The following is a 12,567-nucleotide window of genomic DNA, read 5'->3' as shown; positions in this document are numbered from 1 at the left end:
GACGCATTGAAAGTGTAACTTGCTCTACTTCCGTATTGAGCACTCTTGTATTAACCTCGTCATATTTCACTGGTTATCTTACCTTTGAAAAATACCAACCTCAAATACACACACACACACACACACACACACACACACACACACACACACACACACACATATATATATATATATACTAGCAAAAGTACGCGCAGTTGACTGGGTTCAAAAACAGACTACAGAAAATGGACTCTTATTTATGAAAGTATGATAGGTTATGAAAAGGAAGGGTTGTAAAGTGATAGCTTCGAATTTGCGGGTATAAAAACCAAAGCAAAATATGATGAAAGTAGAAATGAAATAGATAAACCCCATCATTTATTATACTATACATGTTCACACTGAAACACTTATCACAATATTCTGTGGATCTATATTAAAAAACCTTGTTAAACTTTGTGACATAGTTCCATTCTATGGAGGTCAGGTGCGAACGAACACCCCATAATTTTATTATACCATATTTCTTCAAACTGAAACATAATTATCAAATTATACTTACGCAGATAGATATGAAAAGTCTTTATTAAAGTTTGTGCCTATTTCCATTCTATGGAGGACAGGCGTGAACGCAGACCTCGCAATTTTATTATACCATCCCTATTTAAGTTAAAACATACTTATCAAAGTATTCTTATGTACATCTATATCAAAAACACTTGTAAACGTTTCTTTTTCTATTTTTACATTTTTTTATTTCCATACTTTGTGGACTAGGAACGAACGCTGACCCTAAATTTTAATGAACCACCGTTCTGCCAGTTCAAACATACCCATCTTCTACTATTATATGTAATCAGTTTTTAAAATAGTCAACCATATAGAAGCATATTCGTGACCACACACACACACACACACACACACACACACACACACACACACACACACACACACACACACACACACACAGACACAGACACAGACACACAGACACAGACACACAGACACACACACATTCAGCTTTATATATATATATATATATATATATATATATATATAAAGACAGAAAAGTAAGAGATAGTTTGAAAGAGGAGTATATTAACTCTACATAGATAACCAATCGGTTTTGGATTGCTTCATAATTTCCGCTGTTCAGTGCCTTTTGGGGAAAGGACTACCTACATTGGCGACCTGTGTGGTTCGTGTCTATTGCACACTGCTTTCAATTAACTGACATTCGCCTCCATATTACAACGCACAGCGTTCTTTCTTTACGCTTCGTTTATTGGAATATTCCATTGAATGAAGGCGCAAAGAATATATCTTGTCTTTGAAGATGTCTGGCTTCCCATAATTGTGAATCAAGCATGTTTTTAATGTATATCAGTATAGTGTTTGTGCAAATAAACCTAGTCATAATATTTAACTGTTTTATTTAATATTGAGCACTATTATGTAATTACAGTGAAGATTATCCCGTAACTGCAATTTAGCAGGATATTTCTTTCTCTCCCTCCCTCTCTCTCTCTCTCTCTCTCTCTCGCTCTCTCTCTCTCTCTATATATATATATATATAATATACATATACACTGGACCCTCTAAACCACCCCTACCTCAATTTCCTATGCGGACAGACGCCACGCTAGACGATCTGATAATCACCCCTGCTCAGGTGCATGCTGTCATAAAAAACCTTGACACTTACTAAGCATGTGGACCCGACCTCATCCCAGCTGAGCTATTAAAAAAGTGCTCAGCCGAAGTAGCTCCAGTTCTCTCCAAACTCTACAACAAATGCCTTAATGAATCTTGCTTTCCGGGCTGTTGGAAAACTGCTTCTGTGGTACAAGTATTCAAGAATTCTGGCGAAAGAACTGACCCATTAAATTATCGCCCTATTGCCTCCTCCCACTTTTTGCCAAAATATTTGAGACCTTAATTAACTATGCTCTAGTCCAGCACCTTACAGATGCTAAACTTCTGACCGATCAACAATATGGATTTAGACAAGCCCATTCCGCGGCAGACATCCTCACTGTAATCTCTGAGCGCATATACCATTCACTGGACAAAGCGGGAGAGGGCAGAGAGGTAGCTCTAGATATATCTAAGGCTTTTGACAGAGTATGGCATGAGGGTCTCCTCAGGAAGATTAGATCTTACGGTATCACTGGTAAAATATTTAACATAATTAAATCCTTCTTAGATAAGAGAAAAATCCAGGTTGTCCTCGACGGTCGTACATCTAAACAATATGATATAAATGCGGGAGTGCCCCAGGGATCTATCCTTGGACCTCTGCTGTTCCTGATATTCATAAATGACCTCCCCGACAAAATTGCCTCTGAGATGGGGATATATGCTGATGACATCACACTCTATAGCAGGCACGGCAGGAAAACAAATGAACATATATCTAAAGTAATGGCAGAAACACTAGAGGATGACCTCCAATCAGTAGTGGAATGGGGACAAAAATGGATGGTCACGTTCAATGCCGCCAAGACAAAACTGGTTTCATTCAATAATTACAAGAAACCTTCTCTAACACCTATAGCAATGGCCAACGACTCTTTATCTGAGAGTACGTCTCTCAAGCTCCTTGGCCTAACGTTCACAGGAAACATGAGTTGGAACAATTACATCGAGGGCATTGCCAGGGCCGCTGAGAGGAAGGTGGGCTCTCTCTACCGTGCTAGAAAACTTCTAACACCCGAAAGTGTCCTGTACCTCTATAAGGCCCCTATTCGCCCATGTATGGAGTGTTGCTGTCATATTTGGGCTGGTACATCGGCTACTAGTCTCTCGCTCCTTGACAGGGTTCAAAAGAGAGTCGCAAATCTGATAGGCCCTAAACTGGCATCTAAGCTTCAGCCTCTGTCCCATCGTCGAAACGTTGCATCCCTCTGCCTGTTCTACAAGTATTATAATGGCGAATGCTCTGATGAACTGCAAGCACTTGTGCCCCCACGACGTGAACACCCTCAACAGACCCGACAAGCTGAAAAATCCCACCCCACACTGTAGAGATCCCTAGATGTAAAAGATCTTTCTACTCCAGTAGTTTCTTCCCCAGAACTGCTAGACTTTGGAATTCCATTCCAGGTCACTGCTTCCCCAACTGTACTGACATGCATAAGTTCAAGTGCAACGTGAACCAACATCTCGCTGCCCTAATCCCTACATAGTACCCCAATAGATGTTTCCCCTGATAGTAGCCCCCTACACCAAAGTGGCAATGTGCCTTGTTTGGGGTGAAAATGTAATATATATATATATATATGTATATATATATATATATATATATATATATATATATACATTTATATATACATATATATATTTATATATATACATATACATATATTTATATATACATATACATATATTTATATATACATATATATATTTATATATATATATACATATACATATATTTATATATACATATACATATATTTATATATACATACATATATATATATTGATATATATATACATATACATATATTTATATATACATATACATATATTTATATATACATATATATATATTTATATATATACATATACATATATTTATATATACATATACATATATTTATATATACATATATATATATATAATGTATCATATATTTGATAAAGAGGATAGGACTCGTCAAAACGTCAAAATAAATAAATAATAATTACAAAAGAAACAAGATCGCTTTCATGCGACATACGCCAAAAAATCATCTTTAAGATATTTGTTTTTGCTAAGCAGTCATGAGTGTTTCAGGCAGCTAATTTGTAGTAACTGAAAACCTCTTCAGGCGATACAGCTTATACGAAAGCAAAGTTTCCAATGAAAATATCAGGTTATCTACGTCACCAGTAGCCATTATCAGGAGATTCGGTAAATGTTGTCAAAAAAGAAAATAAGATTGTATGAAAACGAGGCCAAAAGGGATGTGGGTTTAGGTTGTTGTTTAGATATAGAAATAAGAAAGGAAGGTAGTATGGAAGGGAGGTTAAAAAGTTGAGATGGAGACAGTGAAAGACTGGAGGTAAAGGGTGTATGTATGCATGCGTGATGTCCTCCTGGAATCTTCAACGTACAAGTGCGTATAGGGCAATTAGCAGTGGAGTGTGAATTTTGCAAACCTTTTTTTTTGTATGTATCCGAAAAAAGAGGTCAGTTTCATCCGGAATCATTTTTTTTTATAAAATCCTTCTAAATATGCCCCGGAACGGTTGTTATGGCTATCTATACACAAGTGATCAATAAAATAAAAATAATAATTATTAACAGTTATCATCAACACCGTAGGAACTAATCCGATGTATTCCCAATTGCCTTATATCTTTAAGTATTATTACCGCAGTTATCACAAATAATTATATCTAAGCATGGAGGTTTTGGAAATTATATGCATTTCAAAAACATAACTTTCTAAGGCTAAAAGTAGCAAATAAAAAGTAAATAAATGAATAAATAAAGACTGTGATATTGGATTGAGGATAGGTGTAGAAAGACAAGTAGCAAGTTGAAAGAAATGATTTAATCACCACCGATGAATTGATTAGGCTTTCTCCCTTTTCTTTTTTTCCTTTATATCCTTCTTCTGCCCTACCCCTTTCCCCTTTTTTCTCTTTTTCCTTTTTTTCTTATTTTCTCCTTTCTTCCTTACATCTCTTTCTTTTTCTTCCCTATCTCTTTACAAGTCTACATCGAATTGATAGTGGTGAAATGGACAGCATCATATTTGAAAGCATTTCATAACAAAATGATTTCGGTTGAATCTGGCCCTTTTTTCGCATAGTTACTAAAAACAAGAAGTTTATAAAATTCACCCCCTCCCTCTGCTAATTGAAGCAAGAGTAGAAAAAAGGAAAAAATAAAATAAATAAAACATGGACACGAGGCCGTTTGCTCATTACTTTCGAGAAACGGATGGGTTTATTCTTTTTCTATTCAAAATATCTTTTCCCTCAAAACTATGCTTTGTACAAATTGCCATCATGCATGTGTGATTTACCAATAAAACGCTAAATAATATTCGTCGTCCCGTATAACAAAGTTTAAGCAATGTCATCTCTTATGAAAAAGATATGTAATTGGACTGAAAAATTCTGAGAGTAATTATCGGTTTCCGTGAGCTGCAGATCCGTAGTCTATTTAGGTAGACTGAAGTTTACAAATCTACTGTGTTCCGTTATTTCAAACTTTCGTAAAAGCACTCGAATTATTTTCCATTGGAGAATCTACCTGAAATCTCCTTCCAATCTCCCATTGAAGACCGGGTAAATATATAATCATTATAACTATATTGACCTGTCACTCTTATTAACTGGATAAACACTCATACTCATACAACTACCATTACATATCACTATTCGAAAATAATGATGTCTCCCTAATAACATTCCGCCTGTATTCCTTGGTTGCGACTATGAAATTCTATTATTCCAGATTATACACAATCACACAAAAAAACGAACACATCAGCCCTTAATCAATATGGCCGCTCAATCACCATACGTTGTTTTAAATCATTTATACTTTCCTATCGTTGTTTTTCCTCTATTTTATAGACTACTGTTTACAAAAATTAACTATAACATTTAGCTTAGAGTTACACAAACAAAATAGTCATAACTTTCGTATAAACAAGTTAGCGCATCTCCTGCACATACCGTGACGTCGTAGATTATACCAATTCGCATTATTTGGATTAACATTATTTACATATTGTTACACACAAAAAAATTACGTCGCATCTTAGAAAACAATTAGAAACTGTTCTCTGTAGCATGTACCCAAAAAGCGGCGAATATGTAGCAACTATATCTTTTCTTCTTTATAACATTGCATGTAACGTTTGTAAAACATTTGTTTTCTATATTAAAAAATAAAACAAAGAATCGTCCCAGCTTTCTTCCTTTAATGATTTGTATTTAATAACAAAAATATCTTTCGATCGAGCGTCAAAACTTATGAGATTATAATATGAACGAATCTCTGGCGGACGTTTAGAAAATTGACCAAACAATTTTCACTTGATTCACGTTAATCTCATCGATTACAAACTCACTGTTCAGATTAAAAATTTTCTTATGACTTTTATCGTCGGGAATCTTTTTTCAATTATATAGTTCTACTAAATTGAACATGTACTTTGTGACCATCAACGAGAAAAATATTGCAACAATATTTTGTCCAAATTTAAAATTGAAAAATGATCCTCGAAGATAAGTCATAATTTTTATTATTATTTTTTTCAATTTTATTTTTATAGTCTGAAACTGAAGTTTGTACTCGATAAGATTAACCTGAAACAAAAAACAAAACAAAACAAAAAACAAATGTAGATTGTGGAATTTAGAGGCGGAGCAATTTCATAAACGTCCGCCGATTCTCTTAATGAAAGAGAGTTGTAGTAGCCCCCTACATCAAAGTGGCAGGGTTAGGGTTAGGCAAAAGGAAAAAAAATTCACTTTCGAAATCACAAAAAAAACTATTTCTTTTTATATAAAACACATTTTAACCTGAATTACGTCCAAATAAATTATCATTTTCATTACATTTCATTCAGTTTGTATTCGACTACATTTACGCCAGTTTTCTTTTTTTACTTTCTTTGTATGTCAAATAATTAAAGTACAAATTTCCCCTTTATTACATTGCCTACGAATATATTTATTTGTTATCTATTGTTTTTTGTTTTGTTTTTGTTTTTTTAATATAGTTGTTTTTTGTTTCGTTCTATTTTCAGAAATCATTTTCTAGACTACTAAGACATTAACCTTTTTTGGTAATTTTACCTTAACACCAACTACACCATTTGCTTTAAACTGACGACTTCTATAGGTTTTAGACACTACTGAATAATGCAATCTATTTTAACTTTGGCGGAGACAAGTAGTTTTCGATAAACAATAACACTCATTATTAATTTATCGTGTTTGCGGATAGGTATGCTGACAACATGTATCAAGTGAACTTGAGGCAATTACTTAGACAGTTCTCCCCTTATAAAATGGGGTGTCTATTCCGAAAACCGTTCTTACCATGGCGTGGTTAGTCGTGTCTATTCCATACAACGTTCTTCACATGATGAAGTTAGGGGAGTCTATTCCGAAACCCGTTTTTAATATTAGGACGTTGGGGATTGATCACCACCGACAACAACCGTAGTTTATTTTTTACGAGGAGGGGGCATGCTTCCACCAGGCAACGCCGGTTAACGGGCCCTGCTGGTTATATATATATATATATATATATATATATATATATATATATATATATATATATATATGTATATATATAGTAATTTATAAACTATATATGGCGATTAAGCGATAAACAACCACATAATTCGCGCATAAGCCTGGGGAGTCCTAGAGTGGATGAAACGCGGATTATTCAGTGTAGCTTAATCGCCATATATATATTTTATAAATTACTCACTAGCTCTGCCTATGTATTGAGCACTTTTGAAGTAAATACTTAAAGTTTACGCATAAATCTATACTTTCGTATATTAATTTTATGTGAGTAAATTAAGACGCTCTTTTATATATATATATATATATATATATATATGTATATAACTACTTCATTTACTCACAAAAAATTATACGAAAGTATAGATTTATGCGTAAACTTCAAGTATTTACTTCAAAAGTGCTCAATACGTAGGTAGAGCTAGTTAGTAATTTATAAAATATATATGGCGATTAAGCTACACTGAATATTCGGCGTTTCATTCACTCAAGGATTCTTCAGGCTTATGCGCTTATGCATAAGCCTGAGGAATCCTAGAGTGGATGAACGCCGAATATTCAGTGTAGCTTAAATTACTATATATATATATATATATATATATATATATATATATATATATATATATATATATATATATATATAAATGCAAAAATGTATGTATGTATGTATGTATGTGTGTATGTTTGGATGTCTGCTAAAAACTTTCGACAGACGCGACGAAAATTCACAAACTCGGTATCACATCGAAGCTCCGTCCTTTGCTCGAAAAATATCGAAAAATTGGCCAAAAACGTTAACTTTTTCATCCCGAAATTGAGGGGGGGTCATCAAAAAACGGCCCTTTCGTGACAATCACCGATTCTACGCATGCGTCAGATGACGTCGTGACCTGATTTACTTTAAATAGTTGAAAAACCGAATAAATTTCATGTACGTCGCGTTAACTCAGTTGGTTAAGACCTTGGTTCATTATCTAAATGTTTTGGGTTCAAATCTTGGTGTGAGATATTTTTTTTTTTCAATTTTTTAAATTTAAATATTGAACCTGTGTTGTTTAAGCCATTTTTCACGTAACGTTCGTTTTTCTGCTTATTATTATTATTATTATTATTATTATTATTATTATTATTATTATTATTATTATTTACTTCACTTATTCTTAGCGACACCCAAAAACACTATGGTACCCACCGATTTTTAAAATTTTAATATCGAAACAGGCTTATTTAAGCCATTTTTCACGTGTTCGTTTTTTCTGTTTTCATCGTTCGTTTGCCTTACGTTAGTTTTTTTGTGTTTTTTTCTGGCTTAAGTGTTAACGTTGTTTTCTTTTTTACCTCGCTTATAACAAACAAACCTACGTCGTCGTTCTCGTCATCTTCGTCGTCATCGTCGTCGTAACGCTCGATGACTTCCAGCCGTGCACCTGTCATCTTTCACTAACTCATTCTGGCTGGCCTATTTTATTTTCAAACTTCGCCGCAGGGCTTCCGGTTCGATCCTACCCCCCGGGTTCTTTTTTATTTAACACCACACACACCTCCAAACACCCGGGCAACGCCGGGTACCCCGTTAGTATATATATATATATGAGTGAGAAATCAGGAGATTAAAAGGGAGGTAGATTAACTCTAGATACGATAACTAATCGGGTTTTCGATCGCTTCATAATTTCCGTTGTTCATTACCTTTCACATAAGGGCAACCTTCAATGGCGACCTGTAGCTGCCTGTCTATCGCGCACTGCTTTAAATTAACTGACACCCCCTCTTACCTCCAACCAAACACATGATCTTTTACAATCAATCACGGTCTTATATATCATAGTTGCTTATTATCATCCATCATTATTATTTATTTCTATAGATTTTAGAATTGTTTGCTCTTCAGTGATTGCAGGAATTCTTCAAGAGTTGCGGTGATAGTCATTTCTATATTTCGACAACTCCCCTTGGCTTTCTAGTTACGTCAAGTACCCCCATTATCTGGATGCATCTCAATCTTTTCCAATTTCTTTTCCATCGTCTTTATGACATTCCGAAGATTCCAGTCACATTCCAACGAATAACTACTTTCAATAAGTCTGGCAGATCTCAAGGGAATATCTTTATATTAATAAAATCCGTGTGACCAATTCCTGTGTGGATAATAAACAAATTGAGAGAGGGAGTGAGGGGGAAGATAGATGGACGCAATTCCAGACTCTACGTTATTTATAAATCATTATTTTATTATTTACTATTAATCGCTCATTTATAGAAATCGAAAATCAAATAAAAAATAATTCTTCATAAAATGATTTACGAAATAAAATTCACCAGAATAAGTTTCAGCTACTTCGTTTGTTAAACGTTTATAAAATAATGAATTGCTTTTTATGGCGTCTGAAAAAAGGATGGGCATTTCTTAAACTGTCAACTCTAAAATCATTGCTGCCTTGAAATTCCTAAGCAAATCCTTATGAATTATAAAATTCTAAGCAAATCTTTATAAATTATGAAATTCTAAGCTGATACTTATAAATTATAAAATTCTTTACTAATATTTATAAATTATAAAATTCTTAGAACATCTTTATAAATTATAAAATTCTTTACAAATATTTATAAATTATAAAATTCTTTACAAATCTTTATAAATTATAAAATTCTTAGCCAATCCTTATGCATTATAACAATTCTTAGCAAATCCTTATCAATTATAAAATTCTTAGCAAATTCTTATAAATTATAAAATTCTTAGCAAACCCTTATCAATAATATAATTCTTAACAACGCCTGATATATAACATTCTTAGCAATTATGAAATTAGCAACTCCTTATAAATGATACAATTATTAGTGTTTTCTTTATAAATTATAACATTATTAGTGTTTCATTATAAATCATAAAATTCTTAGCAAATTCTTATAAATTTTAGCAAGTCCTAATAAATAACTAGCAGGGAGACTTAACGGTGTCCGGGATTGAATGGCGATCAACAAATGTTCTACCGTCCCATATTTTTTTGTTACCAAGTTCATTGAAATCGCCCATATTTAAATAAATCGATTGGTTGCCTGCTCTAGTTAGGAACCCCCGCAATGTACTGGGATGAAGCTTCACCCCCCCTCGCAGTTACTTAGTCCACAATACATTGTAGTCTACATTGCACTGTAGAGAACCTACTGTTGATTTTATAAAATATCTGTAAATAATGACTTAACTTCAAGTTTAAAATGCAAAAGTCACGTATCATAGTTCAATTATGCTCTAAAAAGAAACATTCATTTCGAACACGCTCCTGTTTTATAAAATAACCTACAGTTGCTTTTATAGACGGATCTCTCGGCTTGTGCGGTAATAACACCTCTCAAGAGATGTTGCGAGTTTGTCTCTGACCCTCTTTTGCTACGTGTTGATTACTGTGTAAAAAAATGTCACATAATCCGACCAATAAGGTAATTGCACATTTCTTGGAACTTTCATATTTCTCATGTAGTTAAAAGTGTTAACTTTGGTTATAACTGCACTTCATTAATGAATCGGATTTTTTCGATTATTGATGTGTCTATGTACTTTTAATAATTTCACATTCCTCTTGGAGAATTTCTTACGTTTATCTTAAAGAACATGTGTTCTGGGCAAGTAAATATTTAAAAACAGCCGAGTGTAATGATTACTATATTATTATAATAATATTATAATATAAGGATTGAATATTGTTGCCATATGTGAGCAGGAGCTGCTAGAAAGGACTTGTCCTGCCTTGATAGAGTTCAAAATAGACTTCGTAGCCTCGTAGGAGATGTCCTTTCCTCTTCCCTGCAACCTCTATCTCACAGAAGAGATATTGCGAGTTTGTCTCTGATGTATCGTTATTTTCATGGAAAGTGTTCGACTGAGCTTAGAACTGCACGCCTGTGGAATTGTCTTCCGTTTTCCTGCTTTCCAGTTGACTGCAATATGGTTGTCTTCAAGTCTAACGTAAATAAGTTCTTGATGAGCCGTTCCATATAAGTTAACAAATTTACCGAATTGATTACTATATTGTCCAATTTCTACTGTACACTCTTTAACCCTTATCCTCGAGTGGCCTCTTGGCCTTGATAATGTGTTGATGCCTGTGTAAAAAAAAATCACATAATCCGACCAATCATCTCTAAAACTTAAACCTGGCAACAATTAAAAAATAGTTTTATACTTAATTTGACGAAATTCCCACTACTTATGTTTACTACGCTATAATCACATTGGTTAATGTATACTCATTGACCCTTATCCTCGATTTGCCTCTGGGCCTTGGTAAATGTTGACTCCTGTGTAAAAAAAAAAATAATAATATAACTTTTATTCAGTGTAGTGAAGGTAATTGCACATTTCTTGGAACTTTTATACTTCCTCATGTAGGTAAGTGAATACTTGAAACAAGACGTTGAAAAATAATGGTGTTTTCGAACCCTAAGAGAAAAGCAAAAAAAAAAAAAAATGCTAACAAAAATAAAAAGGAATAAAAAGAAATAGAAAGAAAAAAACTATAACTAAAACTAAAACTAAACCGAAGAAAACCCATCGAACAACAACAAAATCAACAAGCAAAAACAATAAATAACAAAAGAAAAAAGAAGGAAAAACAAAGTAGCAAACAATCTAAGGAGCACATGATTCAAAATGGCCGCGAACTTTCAAACTTGAGGTTATTGTTTCTGTTTTTCTTCACCGTGTATCAAATAAAAATCAGAGGTGGCTTTTGCTTGTGTGTGCGTGTCAAAGTTCACAGAGACCGAATACGTTATTGAGAAAACGTTTCTTTCCCACAGATACACACATCCTTTTTTTCCTTTCGCACAGATACACACATCCACACACGGACACACAATCACACACACATATACACGTCCTCACACGCACCCCTACACCCACACACACCCGCGAGCAAAATGATAAACTTACCTGGGCTGACCGATGAACTCCGAAGCATTTTTCAGAATTTTCTCGAAAAGTATGGACGGATAAAAAGCCGAGGAGAGTTGTGTTTCGTAGTGTGTCAATGTACATGGCGAGATGCAATTACACGTTTCTTGTAAACGCGGATCATTGTCGAACTCGACTGAAGGTTAAGAAAGAAAAGAAAAAAAAGGAAGAATTAAACGAAAAAAAAGGAGAAGACAATAAATCAGAAAAGAATAGAAACAGTTCTGACCACAGTTTTAGAAGACTAAACTAATAAAATCTATTATAACAAATATAATATTTAAACAAAGCTTCCTCAAGACTACTCAAAGCTTTTTAACAACCATAATCATGACTGATATCGAACGTCGAGCAAAAAAGACTGT

The 12,567-nt window shown here is 33.8% G+C and overlaps 1 long non-coding RNA gene across 1 annotated transcript in view; it reads right to left on the bottom strand.

The window, feature by feature from the left end:
• Positions 1-12,325, bottom strand: part of LOC145278093 (uncharacterized) — a 172,551-nt gene extending 160,226 nt beyond the window's left edge. The window contains exon 1 of the long non-coding RNA XR_013868335.1: positions 12,182-12,325. This is a non-coding gene — a long non-coding RNA (uncharacterized LOC145278093). The remainder of the gene's footprint in view (positions 1-12,181) is intronic.
• Positions 12,326-12,567: the final 242 nt, after the last annotated feature.

Source organism: Euprymna scolopes, chromosome 6, assembly GCF_053919585.1.
Source record: "Euprymna scolopes isolate OS-2025 chromosome 6, ASM5391958v1, whole genome shotgun sequence".
NCBI classification, from domain to species: domain Eukaryota; kingdom Metazoa; phylum Mollusca; class Cephalopoda; order Sepiida; family Sepiolidae; genus Euprymna; species Euprymna scolopes.
This window is presented reverse-complemented; position numbering and strand designations above follow the sequence as displayed.